This window comes from Mobula birostris, chromosome 25, assembly GCF_030028105.1.
Source record: "Mobula birostris isolate sMobBir1 chromosome 25, sMobBir1.hap1, whole genome shotgun sequence".
NCBI classification, from domain to species: domain Eukaryota; kingdom Metazoa; phylum Chordata; class Chondrichthyes; order Myliobatiformes; family Myliobatidae; genus Mobula; species Mobula birostris.
The window spans coordinates 47,205,514-47,232,830 of record NC_092394.1 but is presented as its reverse complement, the minus strand read 5'-3'; the positions used below and the strand labels follow the sequence as shown (position 1 = coordinate 47,232,830).

At 44.6% G+C, this 27,317-nt stretch overlaps 1 pseudogene; it reads right to left on the bottom strand.

The window, feature by feature from the left end:
- Window positions 1-2,937: 2,937 nt before the first annotated feature.
- LOC140187648 (uncharacterized) lies at window positions 2,938-26,596 on the bottom strand (annotated as a pseudogene).
- Between the last annotated feature and the right edge of the window lie 721 nt (window positions 26,597-27,317).

Genomic DNA, 27,317 nt, shown 5'->3' with positions numbered 1-27,317 from the left:
GCCCTTACAGGTGAGGTGACACTTCACCTGTGAGATTGTTGGGGTAATATACGGTGTCCAGTATATCAGTGAGACCCGACGTAGATTGGGAGACTGCTTCGCCAATCACCTACGCTCTGTCCACAAAAAAAAGCAGGAACTCCCAGTGGCCACTCATTTTAATTCCACTTCCCAATCCTATTCCGCTATGTCTATCCATGACCTCCTCCACTGTTGTGATGAGGCCACACTTAGGTTGGAGGAACATCACATTATATCATGTCTGGGTAGCCTCCAACCTGATGGCATGAACATTGATTTCTCAAACTTCCGGTCATGCCCACCCCCTCTCCTTCATCATTCTCCATCCCCTTTCCCTCTCTCACCTTATCTTCATCACCTCCCTCTGGTGCACCACCCAGGTCATGCACTCTTCTCACTGCTTCCATCAAGAAGAAGGTATAGGAGCCTCAGGATTCACACCATCAGGCTCAGGAACCCCTCCAACATCAGGATTTTAAACTAGTGGGGATAACTTCACTCAACTTCTCTTGCCCCATCACTGAAATATTCTCACAATGTATGGACTCACTTTCAAGGACTCTACCTTATGTTCTATTTTACTGAGTCCATGCTGTGTCTGCCTGAAGAATCCATTTCTCCTCAGATGCTGTATTATTTCTTCTTTAATGATAGCTTTAATGAGAGCATGCGATTTGTTGAGTATAGAGCCCCTAAACTGCTGATCAGCTGTTCCCAATATTCTATTTTCTCCTGTGATGCTTCAGTCAGTGGCACTGGCATAGGCTCGGCTCGTCCACAGGGCCATGAACCCTTGAAATCTTGAAGGTGCACCTTCTCGGCGGTGTCCTTGGGATTTCAAAAGGCAGCCGATAGAGGGTCCCACCAGTGCAAAGAACCAAATTCTGAGGATAACTCCAGGTCAGGGTCTCCGACAGAACCCCATCCACCCTGAAAAGGAAAAAGAGAGAGACATCAAAGGTTGAAATTAAGCTGTTTCTGCCGATGAGCTGTAAAGAGTCGCTGTTAAGCACCATTGTAGCTCCGCCCTTTCTTATAACCTCAGCCCACCATCTCCATGGTGACCATCAATACTAACAGATTTCCCAGTACTTAGCCTGTAGCCTTCTCTATCTTGCTATTTCAACTTCTCATTTAGATCCTCGATGAAGGACTGGATGAAAATGAAGATGAATTAAATGACATTCTCGCTATACCCATCCAGGTATCGTGTTTGCAAAGTACGGAGACTGGAGGAAACAACAAAGGAAATTTTCATTCTTGACCCTGAAGAACTTTGGGCTCGGAAAGAAGTTCCTCGAATTGCGAATTGTGGAAGAGGCTGAATTTTTAATTGAAGGTTTTGAAAGTGAACAAGGTGGGTGATTCTGAGGAACAACTGCTGTTCTTCGGTCTTGTGCTACGGTTGGTGGTCTGACACCTTGGTAAAGCCAGTGTGTCACGGAAGGACAGCAGGGCAGGGGCGAGCACCTGCAGTTCGGGTAAATGGTTTATTATTTGTCACACTCAGATGGTGGTGTGAGTGTGGAATCAGGTGCCAGCAGAAGTGAAAGATGTAGTTTCAAATGCAACATTTAAGAGCCATTTGCACAGATATACTGATGAGAGGGGTATGGAGGGCAGTGTTCTGATGCGGGTAGGTGGACTATGCAGAAAGCCAAGTTTCTATGGGTTAGATGGACTGAATGGCCTGTTTGGGGGCTGTAGTACTCTATGGGATGTACTAAGATGCAGTCTAATACTTTGATTTGCTTGCCATCCAACCATACAGACGATTTCATGATATCAGCACACCGAGGTAGTACAAGAGAAAATTCAACAATGCAGAATGCAGTATTACTGTTACAGAGAGTGCAGTGCAGGTAGGCAATAAGATAGATTGTGAGGTCCAAAACAGGATAGACTGTGAGATGAAGAAATCATCTGATTATGTGAGAGGCCCGTACAATAGACACACAACAGAAAGATAGGGGCTGTCCTCTAGTCTGGAGGTATGCACTTTCAGTTTTTTAGATCTGTTGCCCAGTGGAAGTGGAGAGAAGAGAGAATATAGCCCTCTCCACTCTCATCTACATGGGCATTTCAAAGGGATTGACCATTTCAGCTCAAATCATCTCCAGTTCCCTAGTGTTTATGCCAAGGGAAAGAGGGGCTTTGGAGCCAGAGCTATCACCCAGGATGGAGGATGTGTTAATAAGCAAACTCCCTTTTAGGGTGTTACGGGCCTCCTGTAGAGGAATTAAGACCTGTCAGCTGCTTCTGTTGGTGTTCAGAAGCAAATGACAACCATTTCTATTGATGTTCCCCTTCTAACAAAGTGATGTAGTTCCAAACAGCTTCATAGAAGAGTACCCAGATCAAAAACAGCATATTAGTCAACAGAGGTACATTTGGCATTGTGACCAAACATGGATCAAAGGTTTCCAGAGGTTCAGAACTGGAAGTGACCTGGTTGAATGGACACACAGAGAGGGAACTGAAGTATTCCTCCCTTATAGGTGACTTGAATTTTGGCTTTTGCTCATAAGGCATTCCCGGAACCCTTGATTCTCCTGTAGCCCAAGTGAATATTGAACTGAGTCAGTGGAAGGTGCAGCTGGTGTTGCAATGAAGAAAATGGTAGAAGTCTCTGGAGATTAGGTAGAAGAAAAGTTCGCAGTGAGTTATAGTGCGGGAGAGAGTGGCAGAGATTGCAAAAGTTGAAAGAGGTTGAAAGAACTAATTTCTTATTATTTATTCAGGTCTACCTTCTGGTCCACATTTCCATTTAACTTTTGCGACCTCGAATATCATCTGCTCCATTGTCTTTGGTGAATGTTTTGATTACAGTGATACAAAGTTCCTTCAACTTTTGCACATGCTTGAAGAAAGCTTTGTGTTGGAAGGTGGATTTTGGGGACAGGTAAGGAAGACTGTTCATTCAATAATGCACGAACACTTGTGGACATTGTGGGCTACTGCCGTATTAGTCAGCCGCAAGTTTCCATCAGTCTGCAGTAGTGGAGAGAGAAGAACTGAGTCATTAATGCAGGTGGACAACCTGCAACTGAGCCCACCAGAAGAAACAAGTTATCTGAAACTGTTGTCCTTGATGTTGGGTCCAGAAGGTAGGAACAGGTCTGGATGGAAGTTGACGTGATTTTCCTTAAGCTGATGTATCAGTGTTGGAGGCCACAGACAGATTGTTCAGAATGGAAGACTAAATTATGATTTTTCTCTCTCTGACACCACTAACTCTGTCTGATTCGCTGGATATTTCCTACTTGCACATGTTCCTTCCTCTGTCTCTCTCTATCCTCGGTGATCAGTTGGCTTCGTTGAGAGTCAATAAAACCATCAGTTCACAAGTTCACCTTGATCCTTTTGCCGGATTGATCCACCTGTACGCACATCATTTCTGCAATCTGCAATTTTAAACTAACTTGTTTTCTGTCTTTCGCAATTCTAAGCACCAGCACAAAGTCTATGTTTCTGTAAGTACCCCGGCCTGCAGAAAGTTTCCAGCATTTTCTGTTTTTACTTCCAATGTCTAGCATCTGCAGATTTTACTTTGAGTTTTCAAAATTTTAAGGACAGACATCCTGTGAAATATTATTATGTGGTGAAAATAGAGCAGATGTCAGGAAGGAATTCCTTAAAGGAAAGACAACAGGGTTAGGATTGGGTATCTGAGTAAAGAGACTCTCAGTCCTTGTACTTGTGCTGCTCACGGCTGAGGGGAATGAAGAAATGCATTACTGTGTCCTGAAGGTGTTGGGGTGGGAAGGATAGTGCTAACACAAATTATTCTGGCGTGAGCTTCCCTCAGGTTCAGCTTTCATAAGATCCCTGCACTACAAGCAGGCGGGCTATCTTCCAAAGTGGCACCCATCGAAAGAGGAGAACAGATTGTTTGGCACACAGTCTGGCAAAGGAACAGATCCTTTGGCCATGATGTTTGTGCCAAGCATGATAACAAATCTCTTCAGACCTATATCATTCTGATATCAACTCTGCAATTTCATGTGCCTATCTAAAAGCTTTCCTCAGAGGTTCCTTGAGATTGTCATAGCCGGAGTTGTGGGGTGGGAGCAGTGGGGATGAACTCCACTATCTATTAAATGCTCCCAGTGGTGCATCTCTGATGGCCTCTGACAACCAAGTCCAGCTCCTGGTCTTTACGTGTGGCTTAGTTACGAAGCCTGACAGAATAATTTCTACAGTCAGGAGAAGGGGGCCAATGCAAACTACTGATGCCTTAAAACAAGTCACTTCAGGCAGATGGAGCTTGTCAACTGTGGTTGGCAACTCATCAAGGAGAAAGAAAACTCTGACCTCAAACCCCTGTGGCCTTGCAACTATTCATACTTATGGGAAAGGCTTTGGGAGCAAACCCTGAGGTAAAATCCCGAGCTGGAGTCCTAACACAGTCTTACGTTGAGGTCAACGTTGACTAGCAGCTCCTGTGTTGCTGCTGGTAACAAACTGTTATCGGTCTCTTCCATTCCTTTGGATTCTCCAGCTGCGTGGAGAGGGGGAGTCTGCTGCATGAGTAGCAGCTTGCTAATCGTATCGTACTGAGTTGGCTTGTGTATCGAGACTGTTGTTAGAGAGCTGGGACACAAAATCCATGTTCAACTCCGACCAACGAAGGCCTCATTCAAAAAGCGTCAATGGTTCTCTCGTGTCTACTTCCACCACCACCCCCCTCCAACAGTACATTCCAGGCCCCCACCACTCATTGTAAACTAAACATATCCTGCACATCTCCTTTAAACTTTTCCCCCTCTCACCTTGAATACCTTCCCTTCTACATTTTTACCCCGGGAAAACAAACTCACTGTCTTATCTGCTCATAATTTTATAAACTTCAGTCAGTTCTCCTCACAGCCTCTGATGCTCCAGTGAAAGCAGTCCAGGTATAATCTCATCCAGATAGTGGGGTGCAGAACAAAACCAGGAAATGATTCTGCCCCACTAGAGAAAGTACTGCTGCCACTGACAAGTGATAGTTGCTGTTGTAGGCCTCTTGCCCTTCATTACTTCATCGACCGCAGAAGAAACATCTAAAACTAGCTGATATATTGAAGCCCAAACATATGCAAGGCAGCAGTGGTTTGAGATCAGAGTGTGAGAAATGTGTCACACTCCGTGGAATAATTGTGACAACCCGGTGAATCTTAATGATATTCAGACAGTTAATATTTATTATGTATAAAGAATTTCAGTGGATCATTTAAAATTTCACCTTTGTAATTCAAATGAGGTAATTAGTTGCTTGTGTTATAAATTCATCCATGTTAGCAAATTCGTATATTTTAAAAAGGCCATAAAACTTGGTAGCTGAAAGGAACATGTTGTGATTCATTAATAGATAAGATGATTGTAGTTAATCTTTTGATAGTTTGCAATGAAATGGATGTCAGTTGGTAAAGCCTCAGGGTTAGTTTCTTTGTGAAGATGTCTGTCAGTTGTGGGAAATTTCTGATCAATCTCATGACTGAAAAGATTGAGGTATGGTGAGGTGATAGGCAGATGGAGGAGGGAAGAGTAGGAATAGCCACAGAGGCTGGGAGGTGATAAGTGGAGGTGACAGATGATTGAATCTGATGGGAGAGTGAAGTGAGGGAGGAGATGAGTGGACCCGAGATGTGGGTAGTTGGACTGGCTGGAGGAAGGGAAAGAAACGGTATGAAGGGGGCTACCTCCACTCCCTATTTCTCCATCTGTGTCCACCACCCCAATCCCACATCCCTCACCTAAATACACCTAATATTTGCCCACTCTTGCTCCACCCCATCCATTCATCTCTTTTACCAACCTTTTCTCTTCAAACTTTCAGTCCAGGTGGAGGGTCTCAATATGAAACCACACACACGTGAGATCTCCCTCTCCCTACATTGCAGTTGTTTCTGTCTGTCAACTGAGACTTCATTTTCTCCACATACTGGAGGTGTTGGTGCCTTACCTACTCTGACCTTCTCCTGAAGCTGGATTTGCTAATGGGACCCAACCACCGCATCCCATTTCCAGATTGTTTTTTGTGTTTGTCCATGTTGGGCTCCGGTCACTTGGACAGGCAGTGTGGCATTTTCCTTATATACTGAATAATAGCCCTTTTTTATTTAAATGTACCAACAGTCACTCAAAGCTGGATACTCCCTCCAGGGGAAGCACCGGACTGTTGTAGTAAGATTGTATTCAGCTGTCTCAATGAGCCTTCTCCCAGGCTGTCTGTATTCTGCTGATTGACACAAATATTATGGGAGATTTCAGTTTAATGTCCAAGCTGTGAAGATTAAAAACTTACAGTTTACTTTCCACCTGCTGTCCACCACTTGTACTCTCATTTTGGACAGATGGTCACAGTTGGTACTGTCCTAAGCTAGATACAACAAATATTGCCACACAAGCACAAGAGGTCAGATGGTGTTCTTTCAGAAAGTTCCCTTCATCTCTGACACTGGGACTTTGGTGCCAGATTAATTGGTTTTCCCAGTCATTGGGAATTGTGAAAAATGAACGTGATACAATAACTTGTCCAGTGAAGATTAAAGGGAGTGCAGGAAGTGGATTCAGTCAAGCAACATGCAAAAAAAGCTGGAGGCTCTCAGCCCGTCAGGCAACACGTATTGAAGTGAATAAACAGTCAAAGTTTTGGACCGAGACCCTTCTTCAGGACTGAGGAAGAGACTCATTTGCCTCCACGGATGCTGCATGACGTTCTGAGCTCCTTCAGCAGTTTGTTCTTCAGTCTGTAGTCCAGCAACTGCAGTCTCCTGTGATTTGGGTTTTAAGGGAGAAAATGAATCTGGGCTCCAGCGATTTCAACAGACACGGGGGATTTTGGAATTTCTGTGTGTGGAATTAAGTATAGAACCAGGGCACCAGTGCATCGGAGGGAGGGGGCAGTGAGACCTGGGGCTTCAATGTATCATGGGGTGGTAAAACCTGGGGCCCCCACATATCAGAGGGGTTGTGGGAACTGGGACCCAACGTATCAGAGGTGCAGTGGGAACTGGGGCCTAGTGAATGTAAAGGGACTGTGACAATCAGCTAGCGGCTAAGCCATCGGGTTTTTCAAATGGATTATTGGATCTGGTTTCACCAATCCAGCCCATCTCACCCTGCCTTGATTCTGTATTTCTGTCAACATTGAAATTTCCGTTCTTTATTTTAAGAAAAGTCGGAGAACTGAAGAGGATGTATATAATTTATAAATCTGTTTCTGTTGCAGTTGGTGAATGCGTTCCCCTTCTTGTATTACCTCCCAGGACCGCAAAATAAGATATTTCAAAATCAGCACAAAATGGCTCAATTTTTGCAAGAAATAATCACGTCATAAGGAATCATGGGATCCAAATTATACCAGGGACTTTACTGATGCTCTCTTAACACAACAGGAGAAGGTAAGTGGTGATTACTAAAGCATCCACGAGGCAGTGATTTGTGTCCTTGTATTTCCCACCTTTCTCACGTTGTTGGGTCCTTAGTAGGAAATGTTACTGCAGCGTCCCACACTCAGTACTGGTTTAGGTAGCAAGACCACATCAACTTTCCTCAGGTTCTCACTTGTCTGTACTCTGTAGCTGAAAACCCTCAATAAATCCTTCTTGTGAGCTCTCCAGGACTTTCACACTTTCACACCTTTCACAGAGTCCTTCCCATTCTGATCAAGATGCACAACTCTGCTAATCCCAATCCATTTATTCCGTTCCTTCCCTGTACATCGCCAAATAATGGTATAATTGCACCCACCTCTACCATTTCCTCTGGCAGCTTGTTCCATATTCTCACTATCCCTTCTGTGGAAATTCTCTTGCAAATTTCTTCCCCCTCATCCTGAACCAATGTCCCCCAGTTTGATACTCCTAACTCTGGGGGAAACACTGTGACTATCCACCTTACCAATGCCCCTGATAAACCTCTATATTATCACCCCTCAGCATCCTGTTATCTATGAAGCCTATCCAATCTCTCCTTGTAGCTCTGGCCTTCCTTTCCGAGAAATTCCTGACCAGAACTGAATGTTCATTGACACCTCACCAGAATGTTATACTCTTTAAAGCAGGCTGCCTGACTTCAGCAGTACTCCCATAAAATAATCCTTCAGTTCTATACATTAACACTACTTTCCCTAACTGCATCTCAGATGAGGATCACACCGAACACAGGTTTCCTGTGTTACGTACCCCGTAACTGGGTTGCCAAACCAGCAGAAATGGATCACTCAGTTGGAGTCTGGATTACTAGAACTATGAAAGTTTTATTAAAGAAATAAACAACACAGTACTCTAATAGTAAGGATATAAATGCAACAGGTTAGCAATGAATAAACACACATGTACACGGAACTATGATAATAGGATCAATCAAGCTCTATCGCAGTCTAGGGGTAAAATGATCAGTCTCAAGTGACACAGAGTTCAGTTCAGTTTCAGTTCGCAGTAATCGCCATCATGCCGTTGGGGAGAGAGAGAGAGAACGAATGAATATGCAAATCAGATTCCAAACAGACCTTCGATATTCCTCGCAGTTAGCTTTCGGGAGAGCCCCTTGTAATATCTTCTGAGGTCACCGACTGTGACCCCTCCATTCCAGATACGATCGTTCTTCTGCAGTGAACCTGGCACCCAGGCAAGGGCGGACACACACACCGGGTTCCCGCCCGACCGCACCTTTCCACCCTGTGCGTCTATGGCTGGTCCCGTGACCAGACCTCCAACAACTCCCGCCAACTTGTGGGGGCACACCGCTTCCAGGGTCTCGTTACCTCGTGGTGTCTTAGCGAACCTGTCCCTTTTTATCCCCCTACTGGGGTATTGCCTGTCCATCAAACTTTAAACAGTTCAGGGTTAAATGCAACCGGTCTCTGACAATACTCGGAACTGTGTCTCCTTTTCGTTAATCCCTCTCATCTCTCATTAACATTTCTGAATGTTCTCCCATTGTCCTCTTATCGGCATCAATCTCCTGATAATTTGGTCTGTTGTCACACCTGGAGGAGAAGATGTTTGGGTCATTACTAGGCCTCTTTGCTGCAGGTACGCAGACCACATCCACCACCAGCATTGAAATCCTTCTCATATATTAACTCTTTTATTCTTCTCCAATGCCAGCATGTACGTTTTTAGAAATGGTGCTCACAATAGTCCAAATGCAGTCCAACCAGTGTCTTACAGAGACTCAGCATTATGTCCTTGCTTTTATGTTTCTGTCCAGTCAATATGAATGCTAACATTGCAATTGCCTTCCTTACTGCTGACTGAATCAGTGATGACAGACCTGGGTGAGAATGGTTAGGACCCAAGTGCTGGAGTATCGGAGACTAGAATCGAGACATGATACAAGACTGAAACAAAGACAGGGTTCTGAACTAGACACCAGATGAGGATCCAATACAGTACTGATGGTTGAGCATCGAACCTCAGTTCAGGTGCTCTTTAAATATTAAATTCCTGGAGCCAAAAACATGGCCACCAGTTAGCAGGGCGGGCCTGAATCTTTAAAGGAGCCATACAATCTCTCCACATTCTGGAGAGGTGGAGTACCTATACCCCAGAGGCCGGTGTGTTCAGGTGTGTATCGTAACAGGACCACCACCCACATAGCCGACTCCTGACGGCCCTGGCTGCTCAGAGAGACGATAATAGTAGTCACGGATGAGAACCGGGTCCAAGATGTCCCTTTCAGAAATCCAGCACCATTCCTTGCGTCCAAATTCTTCCCAGTCCACTGGGAACTGCTAAACATCCCGAACAGTTCAATAATCCACAATTCTTTTTACAGTAAAGATCTGTTCCCCATCAACAAACATGCGTGGCAGCGGGGCCGATGGTCTTGAGGCTAATGGATTGGTGTTTACAGGTTTAAATTCGGAAATGTGGAAACTGGGATCGATCTTGAGGATCTTGGGGAGCTGCACGGTGTAAGCCACTGGGTTTACGTTCTTGTGAACCTTGAAGAGTCCGATGAATTTGGGTGCCAACTTCCTAGGCTCCACCCAGAGAGACAATTCCTGAGTAGACAGCCAGACCTGTTGCCCAGGCTGCAAAGCTAGCCCCTGTCTTTTCTTGCAGTTAGCCTTTACTTCAGCCTTCAGGGTAGAGGCATACAATATCTCCCAGGTCTACGTGGAATTCAGTCTTTTTGCCACCTGAATATAAGCCAGTTTCTCAGAATTGAGAATTGAGAATTGAATGATGTTTATTGTCATTATACATAGGTACGATGAAACTCTGTTTGGCTTCCTCTCAGGCAATTAAATAAAGCGGTAGATAAAAACAAGACAGTAATAGAAAAACAGTACTAAGTAGATAAGTAGCAGAAAATAAGTTGCAGCAGCACCAGAATATCACAGTAATGCACAAAGTGTCGTTAGTGAAAGTATTTGAGTCCTTGTGTGTGCATGTGTGTGCTCACAGTTTCAGTCATTGTTCTGTGGGAGTGGTGTGATGGAGGCCACAGCTCTGGGATAGAAGCTGTTCCTCAGTCTACTTTGTCTGGCTTTTAGTATCCTGAACCTTTTGCTGGACGGCTGCGGGTCAGACAGGGAGTGGCCGGGGTGTGTGGTGTCTCTGGTTATGCTGATTGCTTTCCTCCTGAGTCTGCTGGAATAGATGGTGTCCAGACCTGGAAGCCCCATCCTGACAACTCGCTGAGCCGCCTTCACCGCGCCAAGCAGGTCTTGTCGCTCAGCGGCTGTGCAGCTGGCATACCACACTGTGGCGCTGTTGGTCAGGATGGTTTCAATTGTGCTTCTGTAGGAATTAAGCAACAGCTTTTGTGGGACCTGATGGCAACCTGATGGCATGAACATTGACTTCTCTAACTTCCGCTAATGCCCCACCTCCCCCTCGTATCCCATCCGTTATTTCTTTATATGCACACATTCTTTCTCTCCCTCTCCTTTTTCTCCCTCTGTCCCTCTGACTATACTCCTTCCCCATCCTCTGGGTTTTTCACCCCCCTCCCCCTTTTCCTTCTCCCTGGGCCTCCTGCCCATGATCTTCTCATATCCCTTTTGCCAATCACCTGTCCAGCTCTTGGCACCATCCCCCCCCTCCTGTCTTGTCCTATCATTTTGGATCTCCCCCTCCCCCTCCCACTTCAAATCTCTTACTAGTTCTTCCTTCAGTTAGTCCAGACGAAGGGTCTCGGCCCGAAACGTCGACTGTACCTCTTCCTAGAGATGCTGCCTGGCCTGCTGCGTTCACCAACAACTTTGATGTGTGATGCTTGAAATTCCAGACTCTGCAGAATTCCTCCTGTTTAAGCTTTTGTGGGAGTTTGGCCTGTTTCAGCTTTCTGAGGAAGAAGAGTCTTTGTTGTGCCTTTTTTACAAGCAGCGGTGTTGGTGGTCCATGTCAGCTGTTTTGACAACATAACTCCAAGGAACTTTAGGTTTTCCACACTTTCCACTTCCTCTCCATGTATATAGATGGGGTGTGTACTCTGTCCTTTGACCTCCTGGAGTCAATGATCATCTCTTTTGTATTAGAAGTGTTAAGGACCAGGTCATTGTCCTTACACCACTCCGTCAGATGATCCACCTCAAGCTTGTCGGCTGTTTCATCCTCGTCCGAGATCAGGCCAACCACTGTGGTATCGTCCGCAAATTTAGTTATGGAGTTGGAGGTGTAGATGGGGGTGCAGTCATGTGTGAACAGTGTGTAGAGCATAGGGCTCAGCACACAGCCCTGCGGGGTGCCTATGCTTAAGAAGAGAGTGGTGGAGGTGTGCTTAGCAATTCTGACTTGCTGTGGTCGGTCTGTGAGAAAGTCCATGACCCATGAGCACAGGGAGGAACCAAGGCCGAGAGTGTTCAGTTTGCTGACCAGTTTATGGGGGATGACTGTATTAAATGCAGAACTGAAGTCCACAAATACCATCCTCATATAAGTGTTCGGTTCCTCTAACTGAATCAGAGCAATATGGAGGGCTGTTGTGATTGCATCCTCTGTGGAGTGGTTTGCCTGGTAGGCAAACTGGTGCTTGTCCAGATCAGGTGGGATTACAGCCTTAATGTGTAAGAGCACAAGTCTCTCAAAGCACTTCATGGCTGTGGGTGTCAGCACTACAGGGCGATAGTCATTCAAGCACTTCACAGCTGATTTTTTGGGCACTGGGATGATGGTGGAGGTTTTAAGCCATGTTGGAACAACAGCTTATTGCAGTAAGAGGTTAAATAAACTTGTAAACACCTCAGCAAGCTGGTCGGCGCATGCTCTCATTACTCGGCTGGGCACTCTGTCTGGGCCAGCTGACTTACACGCGTTCATTCACCTCAGTTGTGGTCTGACCATACAATAAAAGGCTTCTTGGTCCCCTCCAGCCAGTGACGCCACTTCTTCAAAGCCAACTTCACCACGAGCTGCTCTCTATGTTGTAGTTCACCTCTGCTGGGGATAGCCACCTGGAGAAGAACGCACATGAGTGCAGTTTATTGTCCGAAGGTGTCCATTGGAACAACACTGCACCCAGTCTGACGTCCAAGGCGTCCACCTCCGCGATGAAAGGAAGGTCTGGGTTAGGGGAAACAGAAATGGGAACTGTTGTGAACTGCTGTTTGAGCTCTGCAATAGCAGACTCTGCTTTGTTAGTCTAAACAAAAGAGCCTATGGATCTTTTAGTTAGTTCTGTCAGCAGTGCCACCACGTAGCTGAAGATCCTGATGAACGTTCTGTAAAAGTTGGCAAATCATTTTTCCAATATTTTTTATTAAATTTCATATACACAACTACAGAATTCAGAGGGATACTTATTATAAATCAAAATAAGATATCACAAAATGCACTATATATAAATCGCACTGACACAATCACTGTATCCCATATTCATGATCAATAAAATAAAATAAGTTGAATTATGAAATACAATAATATAGTTAATTATAGTATAAAAAATCTACACCCACTACAAAGACAAAGCTAGTGGGTAAGAAAAAAGAGAAAAGAAGAGTACTTTACCATATAGTGTTTTATAATGATGGACCAGATATATACTCTATTAAAAATAACAATTCAAAGATTTTTAAAATAGTTCAGAAAGGGTCCCCATAGCATTTGAAAATCTTGGTTGGAATCAGAAATCAAACAACGAAACTAAATTCAAACATGACATAACATTGCATAACCATTGAGCATGTGCAGTGGGGGGGACAACCTCCTTCCATTTAAGCAAGATCACCCTCCTCGCCATAAGAGAAATAAAAGCCAGTACCCGCAGATGAGAAGGCTCCAAAATTAGAGCTCTTTCCTCAACAATACCAAATAAGGCAGTCAAAGGTTTTGGCTTAAAATTAACTTTTTAAAGTACAGGAAAAGTTTGGAATACATCTTTCCAATATTTTTCAAGGCTCAAACATGTCCAAAACATATGAATTAATTTAGCCTCACCATTATTACATCTGTCACAATAAGGAGATATATCTGCAAAAAGACGAGAGAGCTTGTCTTTAGACATATGAGCCCTATGTACCACTTTAAATTGTAGGAAGGAAAAAGTTGGCAAATCCCAGGAATCATTGGACTTGGTTCACACTGGATGGTTGTGGACAATCTCTGAGTGCCTATGTCTTAGTAGGGTTCTCCTTGAGGTTGCCATTAGAGAAGATAAAACCCAAAAATGAAACAGTTGTTATGTGAAATTCGGACTTCTCCAGCTTGCGATAAAGTCCACGATCTAGAAGTCTTTTTAAGATGTCCCTGAATTGAGCAACATGCTCCTCCATGGACTTGGAGAAGATTAAAATATCATCCAAATAGACGAAGGTGTGCTTATGGAGAACATCCCAGAGCATGCCGTTTATCAAGGCCTGGAAAAATGCAGGAGCACTCGCAAGGCCAAAGGGGATGACCAGGTACTCACTGTGCCCTGCGTTGAACGCAGTCTTCCACTCATCACCCTTTCTACGGACCAGATTGTACACACGCCACAAGTCTAGCTTCGAGAATGCTCTTTTCCCTTGAAGAATCTCAAAGGCAATGTTCATGAGAGGAAGGGGTAATGATTTTTGGCCATTATGCAATTTATCCCCCTATAATCAATGCATGGTCACAGGCTTCTGTCCTTTTGCTGTATGAAGAAGAAGCCTGTGCCCGCAGGTGTGGTGGAGGGCTGAATGGCTCCCATGGCAACAGCCTCTTTATATACTCCTCGATAGTGCTTCTCTCTGGCCTGAGAACGTGTACAATCGACCCTGCGGAGGATGAGTACCAGGCAGGAGATCTACAGCACAGTCACAGAGCTGGAAGAGTCAATGCCTTTCCCTTGCTGAAGTCCTCTTCCAAATCCTTGTAGACAGAAGGGATTTGGACTAGCTCGGATGCTGCAACTACGCCACCCCCTGAACCTTCCTCCGAGGAGACTCCTGAGGCTCCTCAGATAGCCGGGGGAGATTTGGCAGACCTCATAGTTCCTCCATAGATTCACAAAAGTCTTTGGTTGAAGCAGAGGCCAAATCAGAGCCCAAATCCTCATCCATATCCCTCAGACATTGGCAGCGAGGCGCTACAAATGGTCCTTGTACTCCTGGATAAGGCTCAAAGCTCCAAGTTTAGGAGCCTCTCCCTTAAATGGGACCTGGCAACTTGATTTCTTAGGTTTCGCCAGAGCTGGCTTGTTTGTCCTTGGAGGCAGGGCGGGTCTCCCGAAGTCTCCAGGCTGTCCTGAACAAAAGTTTGCAACTTCGTCAGCTGCCAGTCTCGGGAGAGTTGGGGGGTCGGAACACCAAGCCGAGCACTTCCTTTTTGCAATGACTTGACCATGCAACGATCCACCCTTCCTTCCAGTTTACAGAATGGTTATGCTGGGACAGCCAATGGTGTCTGAGGATTAGGGGTATGTGAGGGTATCTGATGATATAGAAACAAATGTCCTCCGCATGCTCTGCTATCTTCATTCACAAAATGCTGCAGGATCTGCCTGGAACTAGGAAGGCGACCATCCAGGGCTGTGCAGGCATGGGCTGGCTCAAATCCTGCAGTGGTATACTGAGTCACCGGGCAGTTCCCAAGTCCAGGAAATTGTCAGCTTCCCCAGTGTCTACAAATCCATTCACTTCTCGTCGGTTCTCACCCCACACCTTCAGCATTACACCAGAATCCGTGGATTGGGAGTAGTGGCTGCTACCATCACAGTCCTCCCAACACTGGACCATCTTGACAGTTTCCCGATGGCTGCAGATTCAGATACTCACCCTCCCCAGGTGAGCTGCTTCCCCGCAGTAATAGCAGCAACCTCGACTCTGACGCCAGGACCCCTCATTGGTGGAGAGTCTTGTGCAGTCCATTTGCATGGGCATGACAGGATCCCGGGCAGGAGACAGGAGGCTCATTGTCAGAGGTTGGGAACTGGAACCATGATGTATTGTCGCCGGGCTCGGGAGGGGCCTTTTCGACCTCTTGAGGTGATTCCACTCTCGATCTGCTAGGCAATTAACAAGGCGGGAGAACTGGTCAATCAGAGCCTCCAAATCCTCTACAGCTCCCCCAAGGCAAGGACATCTTTTAGGCCGTGGCGGTACATGGTGGCCAAGACCTCCCCATTCCAGTCTATCCAAAGACCACTGGGTCAGGAAGCTGTGGCAAGAGGATGGTTAGGACCCTGGTATCAGAGGCTAGAACCGAGACTGAAATAAAGACAGGGCTCTAAGCCAGACGTGAGATGAGAACCCAATGTCGAGCTGATGATTGAGCACCAAACCTCAGTTCAGATGCTCTTTAAATATTAAAATCGTGGCACCAAAACAGGGCTGCCAATTAGCCAGGTGGGCCTGTGTCTTTAAAGGAGTCGAGCCAGCCTCCCATAGTCTGGAGAGTAAGAACGTCTATACCCCGGAGGTTGGCGTCGTGTAACGTTGAATCGGGTTCGCGAGTCTGGCAAGTGAAATGAAAAGCACTGACTATGAATGGGTGTATTACTCTTTTATGTACAACAGTAAAAATACCCCCAAATAACAGAAACTACAAAGCTTAATATTCACCGAACATCCTTAGCTGAAAGCGCTCGCAGGGCATACCTTCCCAATGGTCCTGGGCACCGCTCACCTTAAAACAAGGGAAGAGAAGGGAAGTATCCACACATGATCTCGATATACCAAGGACATTTGAACCTGGATACCAAGCGGCTAACGGATGGGAAAAGCAGATGCAATTTCTAAACTAACCGATCATGACAAGCAACTTTCGACAGGCAGAATAAGCCATGCCCCCATAGGTCACATCTCCTCAAAAGTTGCTAATGCGATGATCCAACACTTAGACTAGTATGATTCTCGTGAACTGTCAACATATAAAATACAAAAGTACAAAACCCAGTACTGTGAACCAAATAATCACCCCAGTACACTGCAGTAGTCCACCAGCCCCTTGGTGCCCCACCGCTCTGGCAAGTGAGGAAATCACTTTAAGAGTCCGGACCTTCCAATTAAATAAAGAGTAAATAAGGAAATACCAGCCCTTAAAGCACTTACTCCACCATGGTTATTAAGGCTCAAGTCCCTTAAGGCTATTACCATACTCTGGATCAAAATTTGGTTAGAATAGACTACTCCCTCTCACCTCCTCCAAAACAGAAGGCCAAAACCCAAGAAGCCAGATAATTTCCTTGTCAAAGGAATCAATATTCATGGCATCCCTTCCGTGCTGCACTAAGGAGTCCTCATACAAATTCAGCAATCTGACCTGTTGATCCGATATGCAAAATCAAACGCTATCTCCAGGAATGTATCACAGGATCTGCCATCACAACTCAGCATCCACCACTTTGCCATTCTGTAATGCTGGGAGATACAAATGCACTTGCCCCTGATTAGTCACTGGATACTTAGAAAACAGAAACACAACAAAATTACTAGAGTTTCTCTCCAAATGCTCAATTCCTTCTGGAATGTGGGCATCCGATATCCGGAATAAAGTTCCCCAAATTTCTACCCCATCAGCTCAAATTTCATATGGCCAGTATGGATTAAGCCATCCTTAAAATCAATTGCAAGGGGAAAGAAGTAACAAATTAACACAGTAAACACGTAACAGATTTTTTTAAATACCAAACAAAGTAACTGACTAAAGAAACACATAAGACAACGTAACAGATTAGAATACAAAACACAAAGGCCAAGCTGTACTCCTCTTAGTTCAAAATTCTTTTGGAACTGCAAAATCTTAATACAGAGAGTTAATTTCTCACAAAGAAACAACACACTTATCAGAAAACAACTGAGAAGGGAAAAGCAACTGGAGATATGGAGAACAAGCTGTTGCCCATATAGCAAGCTCCCCTTCTCCACCTATCTGATGAACCTAATGGAACGTCAGAGACCAATACAGTTTGGTTTCAGCAGCGTCGGAGGAGTTTCCGGTCAGCATTGAACTCAACGTTAGAACTGCCTTAGGGAGTCCAGCTCTGGATTTTTCCCTCGGGGTTTACCTCCGAAGCCTTCTCCGTGAGTGGGTACAGCAGCAAGGCAGCGGAGGTTTGAGATCAGAGTTTTTCGTCACCTAGATGAGCTGCCAACCTCGGCTGAGGAGCCCCTTCTGCCCGAAGCAACTAGTATTAATGCGCCAGTTACCGCCCTTGCCGCTTCTCCTGTCAGTAGAAATGGTTCCGTTGGGATTAGTAGCTAAACCAGACGTGAAAGCCAAGGACCTGGACTTGGTTGTCAGAGGCTATTTGAGGTGTACGCCAATGGAACATTTAATAGGTAGTGGCAGCTTGTCCCTATTACCACCTCCGGCAATAACAACCTTAAGGAACCTGAGGGTCGGGGTGGGAACCCCATTGACATGCTCCTTTGGGACCCCCGCTCTGAGCAACAGTAAAAACATTTCCTCATGGGACACGCGGAGTCCCCACTCCCCGTCTGCTTCTCCGACCTCTATCCCCGGCTACCCGCATCCTCTTCTGCATACTCTTAAGCCTTGTAATAATTCAATTTCTGTACTTATAGGATGGCCAACAGCTGGTGCTATTAAAGACAGCACTACTCATTTTATTGGAAAAATTGCAACCATAAGCACGTGTCTTATCGTTCCAGAAGTTGATTCAATACCCTCTGGTGGGCTACCACTATCGGGGTACTGTATAATTCTGTGATAAGAGCCCACTGGACTAGAACTTTGGTGCCGCCTCCTCTACTGTGCTCCATTCCGCATGGGGTTTTAAATTCCATTCAGTAAATTTAAATGCAGCCGTTGCTGAACCTATAGTGATGCATTATGCTGAAGGGAAGCAAGCAGTGTTCTCAAGGCGTTATTGATCGCGTGTTGGGATGGTAAGCTCCCTAGGGCACCCCATTCGTCTATTAGATTCAACCCAGTACCCTTCGTCCCATATCCTCAACAACCAACTGGCCAAAGGCTCCCCAGCCTTTTGTTTGTACTTACTCCCGAGTGTGGAATGCGCTGTTTGCGGTGATTATAAGACATCAGTACAAAACCATAACGAATGAATTGGAAAATCTCAGCACTATTATTCTGAGAGAATCGCTATTGACGTCTCAGAGCAGGGCTGAGGATACGAATATACAGATAGGTTGTGTAGGGCTCTCAGTATTGTACTCAGTTGTTAGCCAATGGAAGTCACGTTCTGTTATCTTGTATATGTATGCTGAGTTGAGGAGCGCGGGCTTTTTCGGGAGGCGAGCGGAGAGGACGAACGTGTGAGGAACGGACGGGGTTCCCGGGCGGCGGACACCGAACCTCGGGGGTTCGGAGGGTGCCCGGAGTCTCGGAAGGTCTTTGTGGATGGAATCGGAGGCGTGAGCTCCAATGTATTAAAATATTATGCGCAGAAGACTGATAAGTTACTTACGTGGCGCCTTTTCTTGTAGTTCTTTCTACTAACCCAACACAAAAAAATTGCTATGAAGTATAATTCTTTACTCGCACTTTGTGATAGGTACCGACAAAGGCCTGTAATACCATTCTCTCTTAAACGCCTCTAGTTTTTCTACTTCTATCACTACCCCTGGAAGAGAGTTCCACGCCCTCATCACTGCCTGTGTAAAAAACTGTATCTAACATGCCCCTCGCCCCATACTTTACTCCAATCCCATTGAAATTTTATGCCTCCTGGAATTAGCCATTTCCACCTTGAGAAAAAAGGTCTCTGACTATTTACTTCATTTATTGCGTCTTATCACCTTGTCCTTGTACACGTCTATCAAGTCCACTCTCATGCTCCTTTGCTGCAAAGAGAAAAGCCCCAGCTCACTCAAGTTATCCTGAAGAGGCATGGTCTCTAATCCAGGCTGCAGTCTCTGCACCCTCTCTAAAGCGTCGACATCCTTCTCATCATGAGGTGACCGGAGAAGCTGCTGTATCATCTCCAGTGTCGGATTGGTCTATGAAATTGTTGTTTTCCTCTTGGTTTAATCTTTCCCATGTTTGCTTGTATTTTTATATAATCATCTATATACATGTAGTTGTTCAGTGAATTTTCCCGTAATTGTACCATAAGTGCTTCTGATTTTTCTGGAACCTTATTGGTTTATCTGTCACAGCTATCACGCTACTTGAATATGGCTATTTTGTTATCACTGCAATGTTGCTTTTTTTTTAACTGAAACTAGTTTTTGCATAAGAGGACCAAGACTTCTTTGTCACATTCAATGAGCAGCTGTGAGCAACAACTTTTACTTGACTTCCAAACCTCTGGATCACAAAATCGTCAAGATCCAAAAATGTGACAGAGGTGGGAGGATGATTGCAATTATTTAAGGACGTAGAAAAATCCCAGACGAAGGGGAAAGCTTTAGTGTACACGTTTAAAAAGAGATAAGACCATCCAAATAGCTCTTGCTTCAACACACCATCTAAAACAACGGTTCCAAACCTGTGGTCCACGGACCCCTTGCTTAATAGCATAACCGAGGCTGGGAAGCCCAGATCCAAAGGACGTCATAGAGGAAAAGAAAAACTATTCTTCTTTACCCTGCTGCTTTGGTGAAGTTTAACGTGCATTAGGATTATTATTGTTTGATCACACAAGGAGACTGAGTACTATTTGTGTGATAGTGCATAGAATATTCATTAATTTGACTGTGTACTATTAGAACCATAGAACCATAGAAACTAGAGCACAGAAACAGGCCCTTTGGCCCTTCTTGGCTGTGCTGAACTATTTTCTGCCTAGTCCCACTGACCTGCACATGGACCATATCCCTCCATCCACCTCCCATCCATGTATCTGTCCAATTTATTCTTAAATGTTAAAAAAGAACCCACATTTACCACCTTGTCTGGCAGCTCATTCCATACTCCCACCACTCTCTGTGTGAAGAAGCCCCCTCTAATGTTCCCTTTAAACTTTTCCCCCTTCACCCTTAACCCATGTCCTCTGGTTTTTTTCTCCCCTTGCCTCAGTGGAAAAAGCCTGCTTGCATTCACTCTATCTATACCCATCATAATTTTATATACCTCTATCAAATCTCCCCTCATTCTTCTACGCTCCAGGGAATAAAGTCCTAACCTATTCAACCTTTCTCTGTAACTGAGTTTCTCAAGTCCCGGCAACATCCTTGTAAACCTTCTGTGCACTCTTTCAACCTTATTTATATCCTTCCTGCAATTTGGTGACCAAAACTGAACACAATACTCCAGATTCGGCCTCACCAATGCCTTATACAACCTCATCATAACATTCCAGCTCTTATACTCAATACTTTGATTAATAAAGGCCAATGTACCAAAAGCTCTCTTTACGACCCTATCTACCTGTGACACTTTTAGGGAATTTTGTATCTGTATTCCCAGATCTCTCTGTTCCACTGCACTCCTCAGTGCCTTACCATTAACCCTGTATGTTCTACGTTGGTTTGTCCTTCCAACGTGCAATACCTCACACTTGTCAGTATTAAACTCCATCTGCCATTTTTCAGCCCATTTTTCCAGATGGTCCAAGTCCCTCTGCAGGCTCTGAAAACCTTCCTCACTGTCTACTACACCTCCAATCTTTGTATCATCAGCAAACTTGCTGATCCAATTTACCACATTATCATCCAGATCATTGATATAGATGACAAATAACAATGGACCCAACACTGATCCCTGTGGCACACCACTAGTCACAGGCCTCCACTCAGAGAAGCAATTCTCTACCACCACTCTCTGGCTTCTTCCATCGAGTCAATGTCTAATCCAATTTACCACCTCTCCATGTATACCTAGCGACTGGATTTTCCTAACTAACCTCCCATGCAGGACCTTGTCAAAGGCCTTACTGAAGTCCATGTAGACAATATCCACTGCCTTCCCTTCATCCACTTTCCTGGTAACCTCCTCGAGAAACTCCAACAGATTGGTCAAACATGACCTACCACGCACAAAGCCATGTTGACTCTCCCTAATAAGCCCCTGTCCATCCAAATGTTTGTAGATTCTGTCTCTTAGTACTCCCTCCAATAACTTACCTACTACTGACGTCAAACTCACCGGCCTATAATTTCCCGGATTACTTTTCGATCCTTTTTTAAACAACGGAACAAAATGAGCCACTCTCCAATCCTCCGGCACTTCACCCGTAGACAGCGACATTTTAAATATTTCTGCCAGGGCCTCCGCAATTTCAACACTAATCTCCTTCAAGGTCCAAGGGAACACCCTGTCAGATCCCGGGGATTTATCCACTTTAATTTTCCTCAAGACAGCAAGCACCTCCTCCTTTTCAATCTATACAGTTTCCATGGTCTCACTACTTGATTCCCTCAATTCCATAGATTTCATGCCAGCTTCCTTAGTAAATACAGACGCAAAACACCTATTTAAGATCTCCCCCATTTCCTTTGGTTCTGCACAAAGCCGACCACTCTGATCTTCAAGAGGACCAATTTTATCCCTTACAATCCTTTTGCTCTTAAAATACTTGTAAAAGCTCTTTGGATTATCCTTCACTTTGACTGCCAAGGCAACCTCATATCTTCTTTTAGCCCTCCTGATTTCTTTCTTAAGTATTTTCTTGCACTTCTTATACTCTTATACTTATATTAGTGTGGAGTTTGGCTACACGGATTTAGTGATACGACAGTTTTGTTTGCAATCTAGAGATATGGACAAGTGCAGAATAAGTGCTCAATGTATATAATTTCTCCGGGGTTTGACACACCAGGATCCATCAGTAGTAATAACCCCCAGGTTTCATTGCCCTGGGCAGGAGGGTGACACAATGGGTAGAGCTGCTGCCTCATGGCTGTGAATCACAATCAGGTTCATAATCACCGGCATGTGATGTGAATTTGTTAACTTAGCAGCAGCAGTTCAATGCAATACCTCATATAAAAGGGGAAATAAGTAAGAAAATAAATAAATAAATACTATAAGTATATTGAATAGATTAAAAGTTGTGCAAAAAACAGAAATAATATATATTTAAAAAGTGAGGCACTGTTCACAGGTTCAATGTCCATTTAGGAATCGGATGGCAAAGGGGAAGAAGCTGTTCCTGAATCGCTGAGTGTGTGCCTTCAGGCTTCTGTACCACCTATGCAATGGTAACAGTGAGAAAAGGGCATGCCCTGGGTGCTGGAGGTCCTTATTAATGGATGCTGCTTTCCTGAGGCACCGCTCTTTGAAGATGTCCTGGGTGCTTTGTAGGCTATTACCCAGGATGGAGCAGACTAAACTTATAACCCTCAGCAGCTTCTTTCGGGCCTCTGCAGTAGCCCCGCCCCCTCCCCATACCAGCAGCCTGTCAGAATGCTCTCCTTGGTACATCTATACAAGTTTTTGAGAGTACTTGTTGGCATGCTAAATCTCTTCAAACTCCTAATGAAGTATAGCCACTGTCTTACCTTCTTTATAACTGCATTGTTATGTTGGGACCAGGTTAGATCTTTAGAGAGCTTGACAACATGGAACTTGAAACTGCTCACTCTCTCTGCTTCTGATCCCTCTATGAGGATTGGTATGTGTTTCTTCGTCTTACTCTTTCTGAAGTCCACAATCAGCTCTTTCTATGCCTAGACACACCGGCATGGCTATGTTCCATCTAGAGCAGTGGGCTAAGCACATACCCCTGAGGTGCACCAGTGCTGATCATCAACGAGATGTTATCACCAGTCCGCACAGAATGTGGTCTTCCAGTTAGGAAGTCGAGGATGGAATTGCAGAGGGAGGTTCAACCCTGACCTCAGCTGCTGTCTAGAGTCCCGTAACCACATGGTTTCCACACCCTCCCGGGTCCTTTGGTTTCCTTCCACACTCCAAAGACACAGGAGTTGATTGGTCAGTTTGCCAGTGAACGTTTTTAATTGTCTCACTTTATTTGGCCCCAGCGTATAGGTAAGTGGTAAATTGGAGGGACTTGACAACTTCTCTTTCTTTTGTCCCCCGTACCTTATGTAACTCCGGGCCAGCTCTGTTTTTTTGGAATTCCGGATTAAGAAAACCAGGGGAAGAAGGAGGGGCAAATTGAAAACCCCTGCACATTATAAAGAATGACAAAAATGTGATGAAGGGGAGCTGGGATGAAACAGGGCCAGATTCTAAATTCCATGCTCCCCAGTCTTCCATATAACCATATAACAATTACAGCATGGAAACAGGCCATCTGCCATCTTTCAGCCCACTCTTCTAACTGGCCTAAATCTCTCTGCAATCTCTGAAAACCTACTTCATTATCCACAACTCCACCTACCTTAGTATCATCTGCATACTTACTAATCCAATTTACCACCCCATCATCCAGATGATTAATGTATATGACAAACAACATTGGACCCAGTACAGATCCCTGAGGCACACGATTAGTCACCCGCCTCCAAACTGACAAACAGTTATCCACCACTACTCTCTGGCGTCTCCCATCCAGCCACTGCTGAATCAATTTTACTACTTCAATATTAATACCTAACGATTGAACCTTCCTAACTAACCTTCCATGTGGAACCTTGTCAAAGGCCTTACTGAAGTCCAGATAGACAACATCCACCGCTTTACCCTCGTCAACTTTCCTAGTAACCTCTTCAAAAAATTCAATAAGATTTGTCAAACATGACCTTCCACGTGCAAATCCATGTTGACTGTTCCTAATCAGACCCTGTCTATCCAGATAATTATATATACCATCTCTAAGAATACTTTCCATTAATTTACCCAGCACTGAGGTCAAACTTTCAGGCTGATAATTGCTAGGTTTACTCTTAGAACCCCTTTAAAAACAATGGAACCACATGAGCAATACGCCAATCCTCCAGCACTATCCCTGTTTCCAGTGACATTTGAAATATTTCTGTCAGAGCCCCTGCTATTTCCACACTAACTTCCCTCAATGTCCTAGGGAATATCCTGTCAGGACCTCTTAAAAGCACCAGTAATTCTTCTTCTTTAATCATCATAGTTTCCATAAATACCCTACTTGTTTCCCTTACCTCACACAATTCAATATCCTTCTCCTTAGTGAATACTGAAGAAACAAAATTTTTCAAAATCTCCCCCATCTCTTTTGATTCCACACATAGCTGTCCACTCTGATTCCTGAAGGGACCAATTTTATCCCTCACTATCCTTTTGCTATTAATATAACTGTAGAAACCCTTTGGATTTATCTTCACCTTACTTGCCAAAGCAACCTCATATCTTCTTTTAGCTTTTCTAATCTCTTTCTTAAGATTCTTTTTACATTCTTTATATTCTTCAAGCACCTCATTTACTTCATGCTTCCTATATTTATTGTAGATCTCTCTCTTTTTCCAAACCAAGTTTCCAATATCCCTTGAAAACCATGGCTCTCTCAAACTTTTAACCTTTCCTTTCAGCCTAACAGGAACATAATGATTCTGTACCCTCAAAATTTCACCTTTAAATGACCTCCATTTCTCTATTACATCCTTCCCAAGAATCAAATTGTCCCAATCCACTCCTTCTAAATCCTTTTGCATCTCCTCAAAGTTAGCCTTTCTCCAATCAAAAATCTCAACCCTGGTTCCAGTCCTATACTTCTCCATAATTATATTGAAACTAATGGCATTGTGATCACTGGAGCTGAAGTGCTCCCGAACACATACCTCCGTCACCTGACCTACCTCATTCCCTAACAGAAGATCCAACACTGCCCCTCCTCTAGTTGGTACCTCTACGTATTGCTGCAAAAAACTATCCTGTACACATTTTACAAACTCCAAACCATCCAGCCCTTTTACAGAATGGGCTTCCCAGTCTATGTGTGGAAAATTAAAATCTCCCACAATCACAACCTTGTGCTTACTACAAATATCTGCTATCTCCTTACAAACTTGCTCCTCTAATTCTCTCTCCCCATTAGGTGGTCTATAATACACCCCTATAAGTGTTACTACACCTTTGCCATTCTTCAATTCCACCCAAATAGCCTCCCTAGACGAGCCCTCTAATCTATCCTGCCAAAGCACTGATGTCATATTTTCTCTGACAAGCAATGCAACACCTCCCCCTCTTGACCCTCTATCACACCTGAAGCAATGAAATCCAGGAATATTTAGTTGTCAATCACACCCTTCCTGCAACCATGTTTCACTAATTGCTACAACATCATATTTCCAAGTATCAATCCATGCTCTAAGCTCATCCACCTTTCTTACAATGCTCCGAGCATTAAAATAGATGCATTTAAGAAACTCTCCACCTCTTACTCTCTGTTTATCCCTAATGGTGCAAACAATTTTATTATCTTTTTCTTCCTTCTCCCCTACATCTTCGGTCTGAGCACTCCCCTTCTCTGTCGCCTGCCTATCCTCCCTCACACTAGCTGTCTCTATTTTTGAACTAACCTCCTCTCTCCTAGTGTCTTCAATTTGATTCCCACCCCCCAACCATTCTAGTTTAAAGTCTCCCCAGTAGCCTTTGCAAATCTCCCTGCCAGGATATTTGTCCCCTTAGGATTCAAGTGCATCTTGTCCTTTTTGTACAGTTCACACCTGCCCCAGAAGAGGCCCCAATGATCCAGAAACCTGAATCCCTGCACCCTGCTCCAATCCCTCAGCCACGCATTTATCCTCCATCTTATTCCATTCCTACTCTCACTGTCGCGTAGCACAGGCAGTAATCTCAAGATTACAACCTTTGCAGTCCTTCTTCTCAACACCCTTCCTATCTCCCTATATTCTCCTTTCAGGACCTCTTCCCTTTTCCTACCTATGACATTGGTACCTATATGTACCACGACCTCTGGTTCCTCTCCCTCTCACTTCAGGATATCTTGGACGTGATCAGAAACATCCCAGACCCTGGCACCAGGGAGGCAAACTACCACATGGGTCCGCTGACTGCGTCCACAGAATCACCTATCTGACCCCCTAACTATCGAGTTCCCTATTACTACTGCCCTCCTCTTCCTTTCCCTACCCTTCTGAGCTACAGGGCCGGACTTTGTGCCGGAGGCACGGCCACTGTTGCTTCCCCCAGGTAGGCTGTCCCCCTCAACAGTACTCAAACAGGAGTACTTATTCTCAAGAGGTACAGCCACTGGGGTACTCTGTAGTACCTAACTCTTCCCCTTCCCCCTCCTAACCATGACCCACTTGTGGACAAATGGTATCTCAAAGTCAAAGTGAAGTTTATTGTCAAATGCACAAGTACATTTGTATGTACAGGTGCAATGAAAAACCTACTTGTAGTAGCATCATCGGTACATAGCATCATACACACTGCATTCACAAGAAAAACATAAATTAAACATAAGTTTAATAAAATTTTACAAGAAAAAGACACAAGTAAATCAAAATGAAACAAAGTCCATTTTAGTGCGAAGTGATTGAAGTGGTCATATTGTGGCCAAACTTTCATGAATAGTGTGGTGTTTGTTGGTTCTGTCATGTAAACGCAACCCTGTAAAAGTATCAGCAGCAATAGGACACACCTGGAGTCTGTTCTTGCTGTTAACAAAACACTATTTTATTAGTAACTACATCATATAGTAGCTTAAACCAGGTAAACCAAGAGTAATGGTGTTATGCATATATAGGTGTACATATATAAATCCCCAAACATCTTCAGAGCCAGGGCGGTAAGTGATACAGTCTTACAATGGTGTGGTAAGGATAGTCAGTTCAGTCCACGGGATTGAAGTGAGAGAGAGGAGATTTGTAATCCAAGTAAACAGGTGTCGTCACTCCTTCTTGATGTCCTCCAAATCTTCCAAGTTAGCCAAACGTCACCAACTGAAGAGCATCGTCTTCAAGTGATAATCTACCAACCCTGCAAGGGTCAGACACACCGGTAGATCCCACAGGGCCGCCCTTACACCCCCTGATAGTCACGGATCGACTGCTCTTAATCGATCCTCAGCCCCACCCTTGTGGGCACTTAAAAGTTCAGTGGCATCTACGTGTCCCGCAAAATAGC